The sequence below is a fragment of the Chamaea fasciata genome, unplaced genomic scaffold, assembly GCF_029207755.1.
Source record: "Chamaea fasciata isolate MVZ Bird 193981 ecotype frontalis unplaced genomic scaffold, bChaFas1.0.hap1 SCAF_2, whole genome shotgun sequence".
Classification (NCBI taxonomy): Eukaryota; Metazoa; Chordata; class Aves; order Passeriformes; family Sylviidae; genus Chamaea; species Chamaea fasciata.
Window position 1 is genome coordinate 112,777,226 of NW_027094087.1, and position 14,775 is coordinate 112,792,000.

Genomic DNA, 14,775 nt, shown 5'->3' on the forward strand with positions numbered 1-14,775 from the left:
ACACCCTTCATTGCCATTGGTGCCAAGTGCCTCGGTCGTGTTTTCCTGTGGGTTCTCCATGTAAAAACTGGTAGCTGTTGATGGGATATCACCATCCAGGTGCACAGCATGAGCTGGTGCTGTTTTAAGCATAAAACTCTTCCTAAATGCTGCTGAATCAGAGCTCAATAAATCTGTAACTATTCTGGCTTCCCACCTTCAGGCAGCTACAGAGAGACAGAGATTAATTTTGAAGAGGGTGTTTCTTTGGGGGAGAGAGGAGGGACACAGCTCTGACCTCAGTTAAAGTCTCCTGAGGCTTCTTGAACAGAAATTCGATGGACTTCTTCCTTTTTAAGCTTGGCATTGCACATTTTCATGTTCTTTTTCCTCTGAGCACCAGCAGGTTTGTCAGAGTGCTGGTGTTGTGCCTGGCACACCTACTGCCCTTTTGGGAGCAGTCACTCTTCCCTGGCTGGTTTTATTGGGTGTAAACCTTTCCCTGCTCCTCTCCCTGACCTCCTCACTTTCCCAGTGTGTTTGGGGTTGGCTGGTTGGTTGGATTACAATTTGAGTGTTCTGTTTTAAAGGGAGGATCAGCTCAGGCTTCATGATCAAGGGCTGCACACAATTTCTTCTCGTGGAGGGAAAAGAGAGAGAACAGGTTCACAAGCTGGGGCAGCCCCTTCCATTTTTAAGTCTTTGATTCTGGGGCACCCTCTCCCCAAGGTTATCCCACTCTCTAATCTGCCTCTAACTAGTTTGTACCATTGACTGCTAATTTTTCTTTTCTTTTTCCCCCAGAAATCAGCACTCAGGTGTTGGACAGTGAGAAATATTGTCAACTATCTCCTTTTTTTATTATTTTTTTATTATATTTTATTTTATTTTTTTCTGGAAAATATGGCTTGTGTCAGGTGCAGCTCCAGACTGCCCCCAAATCCTGTAAATAGTTTGGAACAAGTACATGCAGTTAGTCCTGTCCAGTCTCAGAAAAATCCCCGTGTCTTGCAGGTGTCTCAGTCCTCTGCTGCTTGCAGTGTCTATTTTCTGTATATCTCAAGAGGAAAGGAGGTACAGGAGGTTATTAGAATGAGGAAATGATCCTCTGGCACTAACCTGGATATTTTTCTGTTAAAAAAAATTTAAAAAAAAAGCCTGCAGCTTCCTCTTGGAATTGGGTCTGTGAGCAGCTGACTACGTTTGCCATGAATGACAATTAATAATGCCTAGCAACAACAACTAAACAGAGCAGAAATAAGATTGTCTGGGGAGAGAGAAAAAAAATACCCAACAACAGCCACTGGATAACCCATATGTTTTATTTTCAAAGTGGAATTAGTGAATCCAAACTATTTAGCTACTGTGTGCACTTAACTCTGGGCCACCCATGTGTGGAAGATTTTTTGGCCAGAGGGGAGGAAAATTTAAATTTTTGTGTCTTTTGCCTTTTCCTCTTGCATTAACAGCTAGTGCAGCACTGGTTCTCACCTCAGGAGGAAAAGCTGCTTCTTCCTGCTGTCCTCCCTTCTCCAGCCCGGGGCTATCTCTGGTGCCATCTCACAGCACTTGCCAGTCCCAAAAAATTGGTTTGAAAGTGAGGAGAGTAATTTACCTGTGTTTTAACTTATTTTTCTCCTACTGTTCCCTTTTCTGTCCTTCCTCGGTCACACCAGAAATGTAAATATTCATCATCAGAGATGACTGAAATTGCATGAGAAATTTTTCTTTAGCTCTGCCAGAAAGAAGTTTGGATTCATTTACACCTGGAGTGGATCTTATTCCCTCTTGGAAAAAAAATTACTCAATGATAATAAATGTGCTTCTACAAAGTCAATATTCCTTTCAAGTTCTGCCTGTGCTTTCATCAGCTTGGGGTGTATGTGGGAGAATGTTTAGAAAGAATAGTCACAAAAATGCTTTCTGGCAAAGGAAGAGATCACAGATCAGATCAATGAGATTTCCACAGAAAAGAGAATTGAAGTGATTTAATTTTATCAGCCAGCAATCTTACATTTGGGACCAGTCATGTTTTACTGGTGTCTCTAGCAAATAAACTTCTTTGAGAAAATATCATAGACAAATAATTTTATAAAACCTCAAAAAACCAAAGCCTGGCATGCAATTTCAAAATGAGCACGTGCACTTCTATGAAACGATTAACATGCACAGCTTTTGATCGTGACAGACTCTAACAAATGTGAAAGTCCTGGCAAAATGGTGTTTAATTAGTTGTGCTCTGGCATAAATGTGCAAATGTTGGAGAAAACCTGTCCTTTCAGGACTGAGGTTCCCAAAGGACAAGACACTTTAACAGGGAGGAAAAAAGCAAAAAAATAGAAAAGGTGTATCTTGAATTATTTTTCCTTGTCAGAGTACCCCGACCATTTTCATCCTCTCTTTTATGAGACGCTGTCCAGTTCATTATACCTGATTAAAAGTAGCTACATTGACCCTCAAACCCTGCACAATTTGACCTAAAACACATGAAGATTTGGCCCCTAAAAGATTCTGTTGTTGGTGTTTTCTCTGGCCTTGCCTTTCAGGAATAACAGAGCTGTTCTGTTTGTGTCGGGTCTGAGCAGTTGGTGGTGATCTAGTCTACAATTTTTTGGGTATAAATGATCTTTTGGGATTATTCCAGGATAAGAGTGTTAGAACCACAACTAATGAACTCTAAGTACAGAAATTGAGACTCTTTTCTGGATGGTGGCTATGGCAAATATTAACACCAGATGGACAGGCAATAGTGCTTCTGGAAAAAGGCCTCTCTCTATATAATTTTTTTTCCCCCACTAAGCAGTAACTACAGTTGGAAATGTTATTCAAATCCTCCTTATATTTGAATTTTCACTGCTGACCTGTCGTAGCTCAAAATTCCTTCTGTCTGAAATGGACAATTCACAGTTTTTTCCACATCATAGATGGAGTTGTTGGTGCTCCAGAACCCAGGGAATAAAACTGAGGCAGGATTCCAGCCCCTTGAGACCTTCCTAAGTAATAAACATTGATGAAGACACTTTTGTTTTATGCACTTACAGAAATTCCTAAATATTCTAGTACACCTAACAAAGATTTGCCTGTTCTTGACTGTAGCTCATTGCTTTTGGATCTGGCTGACAATTACATTTGCTTTTACACAGCTTCCCAATTCATTAATAGATTGCTTGGAACATGAAACATTGCATAATACAGGATTAAATAACAGCTCACATTTGCTAGCCTGCTCTTCTCTTTATTCAGAAAAGCAAGAAAAAGTCATCACTGAGCCATCACACTGGACAATAAATTAAAATGTTGTTATATGACCCTTTCCTAGAACTACTTTTTTTTTTTTTAAAAAAAAAAAGCATATAGACATCTTCAGTTTTGTGTTCATAGTGTGTGGTTTAATGTATGTGGTGGAAGAAAAATCCCATCACTTTCTAGACTCCTGAAATACTTTTAGACACGCTGATTGACAAGTCATAAGTAGTGCTCCCAGCAACATTTTAGTTCTGTGGATTTACAGCTCATTATCACTTATGCTCTCTGTAAAGATTTAAAACTACCACATTTTTAGAACCTGAAATAGGAGTAATAAAAAAATACTAAAATAATTACTTCTGAAATGTGTATTACTGGCATTATCAAATCCTTATTTTAGCAGGAGGATGTATTGGTGTTTTAAAACTCAGCAGCAATTGACACAAAGTTTCGGTGGAAATATTTCTGCCAGGATTTTGAAACTGTGCTGGATCTTAATGGCTCCAGAACGAGGCAGAAGAACAGAGTTAGGTGGTTTAGCATTAGCATACAAAACCTGAGCTCAAAACCCTGCTTTGTTACTTGTTTGCAGGTGCAGTGGCAAAAAAATCTGCTTGGTTTTCATGGGTTCCTCAAAAAATGAGAATATCCCATGCTCAGGAACATGACAGGTGCACTCCATGCTGCTAGTTCCTACATGGGAGTCCAAAAAGGAAAACCAGATTAATTTGCTGTTGAGTGAATCATTGCTAAAGAAAATAGCCTGCAGAAATGCTTATTTTAGGCAGTGTTTGCACTGTTCAGCAGGCACTTCAGAAACCTTGGGGGTGATTGGAGAACGAGTTGTGGGATGCAAATAAATCAGTCCCTCCAGTGTATTTTAGTGTGGAAACCACAGAAAACCTGAGCTGGAGTGAGTGCACATGCAGCCAACTGCAATGCAGTCCATGGCTGAGGAGGAAAAATGTGTTATTCAGGTGAGAAATAAGCTCCCAGGTATCAATTTTATTTTTTCTCCCCTGGATCAAGGGAGCTCTTTCAAGGTAATCTGATTTCAGCGTTGGCTGTGAATTCTGCTGGCTGCCTCTGGAAAGCTGTGCTCTCTGTGCCAGGCAGTAATTGCGTTAATCATCCATTTTTAAATAACTGCATTTGAAGTTAAGTTGAGAATTGCTTTTCAGATCTTTAATTTGCTTTGGAAAAGTGAAATAATTCCCACAAGGGTTGTGCTAATCAATATTCCAGAGGCAAGTAACCTTTGCTAATACTTGAATATAGGATACTCTATATTCTCTTGCTTAAAGAATTCTGGGGGAAAAAAAAAATACACCAATTCCATCTGTAATTTGGCAGGTTAATAACTTTTCTGACTGCCAGGCATAGGGGTTTTTAGTCAACAGGAGATTCATCAAGTACAAAATTGCATTATATTATCTTCCTTTCATTGTTGTTGTTTTTGTTTTAAACCTTCTCGCTAATATAAATGATGACAAATTGCAGGGCTGTAAATTTGAAAGTCCCTAAATGGCATTTTTTGTCAAAGCCTTTCCGCTGAAATGCTTACTTGGAAAGATTTTTTTTTTTAAAACCTCAGGAGCTGGGGGAGGGGTTTTAATTATTATTATTATGCATCATGACACAATGCATTATGCATCATGGTTGTTTTTTTGCTTTTTAAACACTTGTTATGAATGATGAAACTAACACGAACGGACATCCAGGGAGAGCTTCTGCACAAACCTTCCTGTGATGTCATATTCTGTTTCCAAGGAATTGCAATTTACTTGGAAAAGAGAGGATGGGCAAACTTAGGGGCACTTGGAAGCACACTAATAATTAGCTGACAGGTAGTCATCAAGGGAAAATCACCTTTTTTTTTAAAGGTGTCCTCCCATGGAACTGGATAAAAACCTCGTGTTTTAAGAGCTAAAATGGTAGAATGTGAGCATTGCTGTCTTGAACATGGGGGTGTTTTACCCTGCCTCCTTTGAAGCCACCTGCAAATTACTGTTGATGCTCAGAACTTTCTTTTTTTGCCTTGTTTTTCCCACCCAGACATGCGCATAAACTGAAAAATAAATTGCTAGTGAGGCTGATAGAAAAGCTGATGGGATACAATAGATTCAGTGCCAGAGCTGCTTTTTCATCTTGCCTCTCTCCACCAAGTAAATATTTCCTGTTCCCTTGAAATCAGTTTGATATTTAGGTTCTGCACCAGGTACAAGAGGAACAAAGGGGAGGACTGTGCATTCATTTCTTTAATAAAACCTATTTTGTAAATAGTCATAGAGCTTGCATAGGCTGCATCCTGTAAAAATTAGGGGGGACAGAGAAAATCTGAATAGATTTTTAAGGAGTCACAGCAGGCAATGGATTTGAGGGGGGGGAATAAAAATACTGTGCTTTCCCAGGAGGCAAGTAGAATCCAATATTTCATATTTCAGGGTTGGAGAAATGAAATTTCAGTGTCTTTGTGGACATTAAAGATGATATTGGTGGTGACCCACAGACAATTGGCAACTACATTTGTTTCCTGAGATGCTGATCAGGAAAGTCTGAAATGTGTGTCTCCCCATCCCAAATATCCAGAATAATTGCCTGGTAGTTGCACCCTGCTTTTTTAAAGGAAAAAAAAAAAAAATCCCAAACCACACCACAATCTCTTTTACTTTTGTACATGCTCTGCCCCTCCAGGCTGGCTCCAGTTTCTGCCTCCAGAAACGTGTGGTTGTGGCTTGGGGATTTTGCCAGGAGGTTGAAAAAACAATTGATTTGTTCTTTTTTTCTGTATTTACTATTCCCCCCCTTACATTTTTCCAACTTTGTGGTTACAGAATAATTGTCTATTTCCCTCCACCCTATACAGCCCAAATTCAAAAAAAAGTCACAATACCTTTGGTGTTGCTGCTCTGGTGTTGATTTGGGGTATGAAATCCTACCATTTGCCTCCTTGCCTGGTGAACCTTCTGTAAAGATGTAGAAAAAATTACTCATGTCTTCCCTTCTCTACTGCCAGGGCAGGGAGCAGAAGCCTCTGCTCAGAATCCCAGAATGGTTTGGGTTGGAAGGGCATCCAGAGCCACCTCTGCCATGGGCAGGGACGCCTTCCACTGTCCCAGGCTGCTCCAAGCCCCGATTTCCAACCTGGCCTTGGACACTGCCAGGGATCCAGGGGCAGCCACAGCTTCTCTGGGCATCTGTGCCAGGGCCATGCCACACTCCCAGGGAAGAATTTTTTGCTATTATCCCAACTAACCTTGTCTTCCTTCAGCTCAAGGCCATTCATCCTCATCCTGTCACTCCACGCCCTTGTGAAAAGACCCTCTGCAGCTCTCTTTGTAGCCTCAGTCTGAAATACCTGAAGTCTCCAGGATGGATTCTCTTGCACCCTCCCTCCTAACAGGAATGGTGTTTGTCACCTTTCAGCAATTTCCACCCAGGGTTGCTCCATTCTGACACACTTTGCTCAGCCTAAGCTTTCTGAACTCATCCCACACAAAACCTAAATCCTTATTATTCTCAGGCGCTGCCAGCTGAATCAAAGGGAATTTTGATTTTATGGAGAAAGTCTTGGTGGCTCATTCCCTCTTCATTGTGCCCCTGCTGTTTAGACAAACCTTTCAGACATCTCTTGAGAAGAAAGCACAACAAGGTTGTGTTCTTGTGCTGCTGGCTCCAATCTGAGCATGTTCAGCCTTGTTAGGCTGGTCTCCCTCCTACTGAACTAACAAGATCCTTTCAGTCACCTTCTGCAGGAATTGGGGAAAGCTGGTGGCATTAAATGGTTTTGCAAAGATCTCTGCTGGTTTCGTTTGTCCTTATAAATATTTTATGGCATCATGGCTCTGTAAAAATGCAGTGGTTTTGTGTAGTAAACCTAAATAAGGATAAGCTTACACAAGGTATATTTTTTTCTGTGCATCAAAAGAGAAAAGGAGAAAGTTGAAATGCATAATGAGACACAGCGTGTTTCTAGTGCTGGGTAACCTGTGTTGTTGTTAGGAGATTTAGTAGAAATGTTTACTAGAAAATGCAGTATTCAGGCTGAATTTTAACAAGGATTGTTAAGCTCTTATTTGTATTTGATATTCAGGCTGGCGACAGAGAGAGCTGCAGGTAGTGGTCAAAGATTGAACGACAAACCTTGACTCACATTCCTTTTTTTAACCCTTAAAACTTCCTTGACGTGGTCAATTAGCCTTTTCCATTGCAAAATGGAGTAAGACTTCTTGTGGTTATTCTGTAGATTGCTTAATTTTTTTTAATCTCTTTGTGTGTGGGGTTTTTTTTTTAACCAGGTAGTAAAAAATTAAGTTCTAACGAATCCTTGATTACATTATGATTGATGTCTTTGTTTCAGAATCTGCCTCTACTGAGCACAGAATGGGAATGTGTGACTAGAAGTGAAGAGGGAAGAAAGACTCAATCTGATTCTTTACAATTAACCAAAAATATTCACAGGATTTGCCTTCAAGGGAAAAAAAAATGGAGAGAAAATAATTTGGAAAATTTATGTCCCTTTTTATTTAGTTAGAAACTTTGTCTTGTGTAAAATAAAGCCTCCAATTGCTATTCATTCCTGACTGAGAACTCTCTCCCTCCATTTTAAAGATACTTCCTCAAAGTTTTAGTCAGACAAAAATGACATTCTGAGTGGAAGTGCTAAATAGGTTTGTACATAATTAAGAAACGAGCAGCAGGCTGTGACTTTGAATGTTTGCAGCACAGAATGAGGATTTTCCCTTTGCTGAGATTCTATTAAATTTGACAATGAGAGAATTCATGCTTGACTTGCTCTTGGTGGTCTGTCAAGGCTGAAGCCAGTGGCATATATTGAGGTTTATAAACTCTTTACAGAAGCTGTGTGTCCCTTTGAACAGAAACACAGTCTGGTACAGTAATTCACCCCCTTTTCTCACTAATCATCTGTGCAGTTAATGGGTTTGGGTGTTTAATGGCATTAATTCAGTAGCAACATCTTGTGAGCACAGTAGACACTGAAAAAGCCCAGCCCTGTGGTTTATTTGAATCAAAAGGTGGGTGCAGGATGTGTGCCTTGGTCAAACACACCTGATCATGTCCAGTTTGTCAAGTTAAACAAAACATTTTTAACAGGGGGAGATAAAGGTGGGGGGAAAAGCTGTTTTTCAGAGTGTAAAATAGCTGGATGCCCTACTTCAGCAGACAAATGCTGTGACAAAGTGGAGGAGAAGCTGATGTTTAATAAGAGATTTCCTAATCTCTTTCTCGATGGAATGGGTTTTTTTTTTTTTTCCACAGAAAAAAGAGGCTAATCCTCATTTTTTATTTACTTATGTGAAAGTCTTGAGATTTTCTGTTCTGGATCCAAGGGTGTGGCAATCTTATTTATTACTTGTGATTTTTCCTTCCTTGTCAGATGTTGTAAACAATTATAATTGACCTGACAGTTATTATACTTAAAGTTTTAATTTGGGGACATGTAAGTTTCCAACAAAACTTGATGTTATTCTTTTAAACACACAGTTATCATAAGTTCTATTTTTTATCAAAAGAATTTTTCTTCCCTGCTTTCCTTGCACTTCCTTTCTTTTGATCTCTTTCCTCTTCCCTGGAGAAAAAAGGCATTGAAGATGAAGTTAGAGGACACTCATGTGGAATTTGAGGATACTGAGTGAGATAAAAAGCAGGCAAGATGAAGATTTTGTTTGTGTATCAGTGGAAATGGAGAAAAGTAGGTTTTAGAATTAGGAAGGCCCCATCACAAACGTGGATAAGACTTGAGGACATGACTTGGTGCTGAGAGAGTTAAAGAGGATTTGAAGTATTTATATCCTTTAAAAAAAGCACTGTCTAATTATCTGATGTTTTTATACTTTAAGAACAAAGGGAAATATGTTTAACTTCATACCAGTAAAATTTTTTTGCAGCTTTGCAATCTTAAAACATGGCAAAAAGGTGTATATAGATGGCTGCAGAGAGGAGAGGTTGACAGGGTAAAACTTAACTGTACTTTTGATTCACAGTAGCTAATTCAAATTATATGTGTTCTGTAATTATGTTGCCTCGAGCTCCCATTAACGTTGATGAGCTAAATGTATTTATCAGTGGAAAAATAGGCCTCATTTTATACATCTAAATAGTTTAATGTTTTTAATGCAGATTGCCTGATTTGTAGAGGCAGCATCATCAAATGACAAGGTAGATGAGGGATGTGTGATTTTTTTTTTTTTTTTTTTTTTTGGGCCTGTAAAATGCTACCAATTAATTCCTTCTGAGAGTGACTCTCAGCAACCTGAAGTTGTTGCTGTGTGATAGAAAGTCACTGCTCTGCATCTTTATTTATGCATCTATATACAGTCTTCACCCAGGCTGTAGCTTAAATGACTTTGTGGGTACATCTTAAAAAAGGACAGCTGGGAAGTTACCTTTGGTGTTAAAAATGTGTTTAAGACCAGTTTGGATGGAGCTCTGAGCAGCCTGGGGAAGTGGAAGGGGTCCCTGCCTCTGGCAGGGGTTGGGACTGGATGATCTTTAAGGTCCCTTAAACCAAATCCATTCTGTGATTCTGTGGTTCTGCACTTAAAAAACAATGGATTCTCTTAGGTAAAAGGAAGGAAAAAGACTGGTTGGAGTGCTGTGGTATTTTAGATATACTTGAGGGCAAGAATCTGAAGAGATCCTGGCTTTTCTGAGGAGTGGAGTTCTTTCCCGTCTTCCCCTGACACTTTTCTGTCCAATTACAAAATACCACCTAGACCCAGGAAGGAGAAGGTGAAAAAGAAGGACTAGCTTATGCCCCCAAATCTCCATTTTGCTTTATATATATATTACTATATACTAAAACCTTAAACTCTAAGTTTTCCACCATGAGATATTACACACTTCTATTCAAACTACACACCCACAATCCCAGTGCTATCACTCAATTTTGGAAGCCTTTTCCAAGGCCTCAGGTCAAATGCAGTGTTTTCTTGGGGCTCAGTGCCTCTCAGCGCAGAAAGCCTAAAATTCTCAGTGCCCAGGGTTCCAACATCCTCCTCCTTCTTACAAGCACAAATTTTGAGCTGGTAATGTAGGATCTTCTTTTTCCTTTCAGCACTTCAGAATCAGTAAGAAGAATTAAAACCTGCCAGTTGTGGTCCCATCTGTATCTGTTTGGGCTACAGCTCAACTGTGTGATTGAATTAGAACAAACAGAGCAACCCCCCAGCAAGCAAATGAGCAACAAGGGATGTTTTCCTCTGAACTTCCACACTGATGGAAGTGTCCAGACAGGCAAGAGGGAGCTGCCCCTTCCTTCCTACAGGTGATTTCTTAGTAGAACTGGGCCATGTTCTGCAAATCTTCTTCCATAAATTAAAGTTAATGGTGCCATTAAGTCTTTCTCATCCGACAAAAATGATGTTGCTTTCAACCCCTGCCCTGCTCCCCCTTAAATTCTCTCATTTTTTTTGACTGGGAGATTTGCTCTGTGAGGGTCTGAGGCCAATATTCAACAACAGTGATTCAATTCCACAACATCATCTCCAAGCCTTTTAAAGAAGTCAACTCCGTAGGTGAAATAAATCTTGCGTAACAGAGTGAAAAATTAAATTCTTCTTTCCCGTGTTATTTACACTGTTCTGTTAGTCATTGCTATTATCTGTTTCATCATTCATCAGGGTTGCAACAGCAGTTCCCTGGCTGTGGGCACCACATGGTGTTGATGCACCAGTTAATGCGCCTTTAGATCAGCAGCTGGTTGAGTTTCAAGGATGGACCTTGAAAGGTGCTTTACAGGGGGACTCAAAGTGACTGCTCAGGTGCACAGAGTTATTTTAGTCTATTTGTGTTTGAAAGTGTCTTCTAAAAGCTGAGGGGTGTAATGTGGTACAGGTTGAAGTCAGGTGCCAAGATCACAAGACAAGTTATTATTTTCCTTTCTTCCATCTTGCCCTCCATTTTTTTTTAAATTTTTCTTGGTTTTTTATTTTATTTTTTAAAATTATATATATATATATAATTTATATATATAAAATTTATATATATATTTAAAATTTATATTTTATAGTTTTAATCTTATTTCTATCCTAAGTGGCCACTCACCTTGAGATGTCCCTTTATAACCACAGGATCACCTGTATCACCTACAAGTCTATATAAAACATGAATCCTCTATATAGGGATACTTGGCAGGGATTTGCTGTGGTGAGAGGGAAGCTAAATTCTTCCCCCTCAACTTGGGGTCCTGCTCAATGTCTGAGGGTGGCTCCTGCAGCTGTTGGTAGAAGATGGGGTTGAGAGCCAAACCCTGAATCTGTGACAACAAAAGTACCTGCAAGTGATAGGAGAGCCCTTGAAATCCCTGCAGCGCTGTGCAGCATCACCAGGCAGGCTGCCAAACCCACAGCTTTTTAACTAAACAAACAAACAAAAGAAGCCCTTAGGCCAGGCAACAAGAAAGTTTGTGCTTCTGACAAAGAAAAAACAAAACGGTTTTTGGAAAGGTAGGGTTTGTGTAACCAACCGAATTAAAACATTGTAGTACCTGAGGGCAAGGGAATCCCTGTGGGGTTTTTTTGCTTCAAGTCTTATTTGCATGAGGATTTGTAAAGCTATTCTTGACTTACATAAATCATCAACTGTAATAAGCCTTTATTTTAAGAGGGAGATTCAATAGGAGATTGCCTGCTTTGAAAACATTTCTAAAATGGTGAGGGAAACATCGAACAAGATTAAATCAAAAGGTGAAATTGAGCCCCCCTAAAGGGAGGAAGAACCACGTGCAATCCTATATAACTTTCATATTAAATAAACAGTGCAATATAGCAGCTTTGCATAGAAGGGCTGCAAACCATATTTATTTTTGGGGAGAACTGAATTGTTCTTGCATTTCAAGAATGCAAGAATCCTTTGTCAGGATGGTGTATTGCTCACCTTGGGCTCACACTTAGCTGAGTCTCACAGAGTTCCTCACATTTTCTGAGCTGGATGTGCCAGTAAAACATACATTGAAGAGGAAAGATTGGCCCCCCCAAAGCAAAGAGATCTGTTTTAATTGTGTTTCAATTTATATTTGTTTTAGCTGCTGACCTTTAGGATCCTGACTGATTCACTCTACCCATAGTATGGGTTACAGTGGTGATGGCGGGTGTGTACTGAGCTTTCCCCCTCCCTGTGTCTTGGGGAGGGGTGAGATCTGTAAATTTTTAAAAAAATTTGGTTGTTTTCTGTGTGAGACAAGGGTGCAGTGAACCTTTGTGAGCAGCAGCAGTCAGGGCTCCAAACCCCACGAGGATCCAGCAATCCCTAGTGCTGGTGAGCCAAGAGCTCCCATGGAGAGCACCTGTGGGAGCCCTGATGTGCAGGGAGGGAGCTGCAGGAGGTTTACTGGGAATTCCTCTTCGTTCAGCTCCTGGGACCATGGAGGTCTTGCACAGATAGCTCTGGAAGTATTTTTAGTAAATTTTTCCATGTGAGGGTGGGCAGGCCCTGGCACAGGGTGCCCAGAGAAGCTGGGTCTGCTCCTGGATCCCTGGAAGTGTCCAAGGCCAGGTTGGATGGAGTTCTGAGTAACCTGGGATAGTGGAAGGTGTCCCTGGGATAAAATCTTGCACATGGCCAGAATGGAATAAGCTACATGAAGATGTATCAAGTCTGAGGGTTGACCTGCAACTTCCCAGAGTGGCTTAATAATAGCCAGACAACTTCCCTGGACGTGCTTTGTAATACAAATGTTTAAATAATGACAAAAATAACAAACATCACAGACTTAAAGAAATATAATGTGTATATTACATACATTATATACAAATACAGTGTAGAGAGCACTTACACTGGCTGTGGCAGTCCAAAAAAGCAATGGGGCCCCTCTGTGCAGTCTTTTTAGTCTTGGTGGTCTAGGTGGGCTATTTGGCACCTTGACAATGAAATTGGCAACAGGCTTTGAGGTACATTTCCAGAGCCCAACCAGTGCTCCTGTGCTGGCACTGGACCAGCCACAGTGAGAGCATCACAGAAGATTCTCGTCCATTTTCCTTTTAAGTTCAAAGGTAAACTGCAACTCTTTTCCTCCTATGGAAACACCTGCTTGGGGGTGGGAGTGCATTACTACATCCCTGCCCATGGCAGGGGGTGGAATGAGATGCTCTCTAAGGTTCTTTCCAACCCAAACCATCCAGTGATTCTATGATTTTAAAACCCATGTACAAGTGGCACTTTCAGGCACACTTCAGTGCCGCAGTGTCAGGTTAGTGCTCGGAGCCTGTGAGCTTAGAGGACTTTTCCACCGTAAATAATTCCATGTCAGATGTGGCAGGGGTGAGGGCTGCGGCTCTGGTCTCACAGAGCCAGTGCACAAACTGTGTGTGCAAAGGAGCAAGTTTTTGATAGGACAGAGGGGTTGGAGGCCATCAGAGGGGTGGCACAGGGAGTGCTCAGGTTGTCCTGGCTGTTTGCTGGCTTGGTCCTGCCAGGATCCTTCTGGGCTTGCTGCCAGCTGGGCCCCACAAACTGAACCCTGTTTCCCACGTGAATCTTTGTGCTGCAGAGCCTGGTGTGCTCTCTGTGGCTGTGAGAGACACCTTCCAGCCACTCTGGGACACCCCAGCCTCCCTCAAGCTGGGCATGCGCAGGGATGCTGCTGCTGCTTTCCCCCTCAGCTCAGATTTGGGATGAAGCAGCCCAGTCCTCCTCTCCCCCTCCTTGTGGCAATTCAGTGTTGCAGATTTCAGCACACCATTCCATTGTTCCTCATTTAAAGTCTCATTGCTTCTTAGTCAATTGTAAAATTGAGGCAGGGTATTTTAAGTGTTAGAAAACAAAATATCTGTTAGTGCTGGGGTGTTGCTGCATGCTGAGATCTGACTGCCTCCGTGGAGTTTTGTGCTTTCCTGAGGCCTCACATTCTGAGTTTTGTGATTTATACAGGAGAAATGCAGCTTTTGTTGCACTGTCACAGCGTTCCTTGGGAGAAAGTGAGCTTTAGCAATTTCTTAATCCTTCATTAACAATAATACATTTGTGAAAATTATCCAGTCCTAAGAGGTTTTTTTTTTAAAAAAAAACATTTTCCTTGTTTTATAAGTGCAGCACCTTTTGTCTCTTAGAGAAAAAAACCCACCCAAGTCTTTTTAAGTTGCCTTGGATTTTATTGCACGGCAAAACACTTTTTCTTTTCCTTGAAAAGGCTCACCTGTGTGTGGAGCCCTGTGATGGCATATGCCTGTCAGCCTTTGTTCAGAAAGAGGGATGTTTCTGACTCTTGAGACCAGGGAAGAAATCTTAAATCTTTTCTTTTCTACTTAGGATTTTAAAGCTAATAATTTTAAAGCTTGTAATTTTAACCAGAGATAAAAGGAAACTTTGAAATCCTGATATTTTACATTTTTTATTTTTCAAGACACCACTCTGAGAGGGCTTACATTCCCCCTCCTGCCACTTATTCACTCAGCACCAGTGTGCAAAATAAACCCCAACCTTTCTCCTCATTTATTTCCAGCTAGAATAAACATGGTGGGATAAAAATTGTGGTCCCCTAGGCTGTGGTGAGAGTGGTTTGGTGCAGGTGTGAGGAGCAGCTCCCAGTGC

The 14,775-nt window shown here is 40.8% G+C and overlaps 1 protein-coding gene across 1 annotated transcript in view; it reads left to right on the plus strand.

The window, feature by feature from the left end:
- The window catches only part of TMPRSS2 (transmembrane serine protease 2), a 315,898-nt gene extending 301,647 nt beyond the window's left edge, over positions 1–14,251 (plus strand). Inside the window, exon 16 of the transcript XR_010719510.1 lies at positions 14,233–14,251. The gene's annotated coding sequence lies outside the window, so the exon portion shown is untranslated. The remainder of the gene's footprint in view (positions 1–14,232) is intronic.
- Positions 14,252–14,775: the final 524 nt, after the last annotated feature.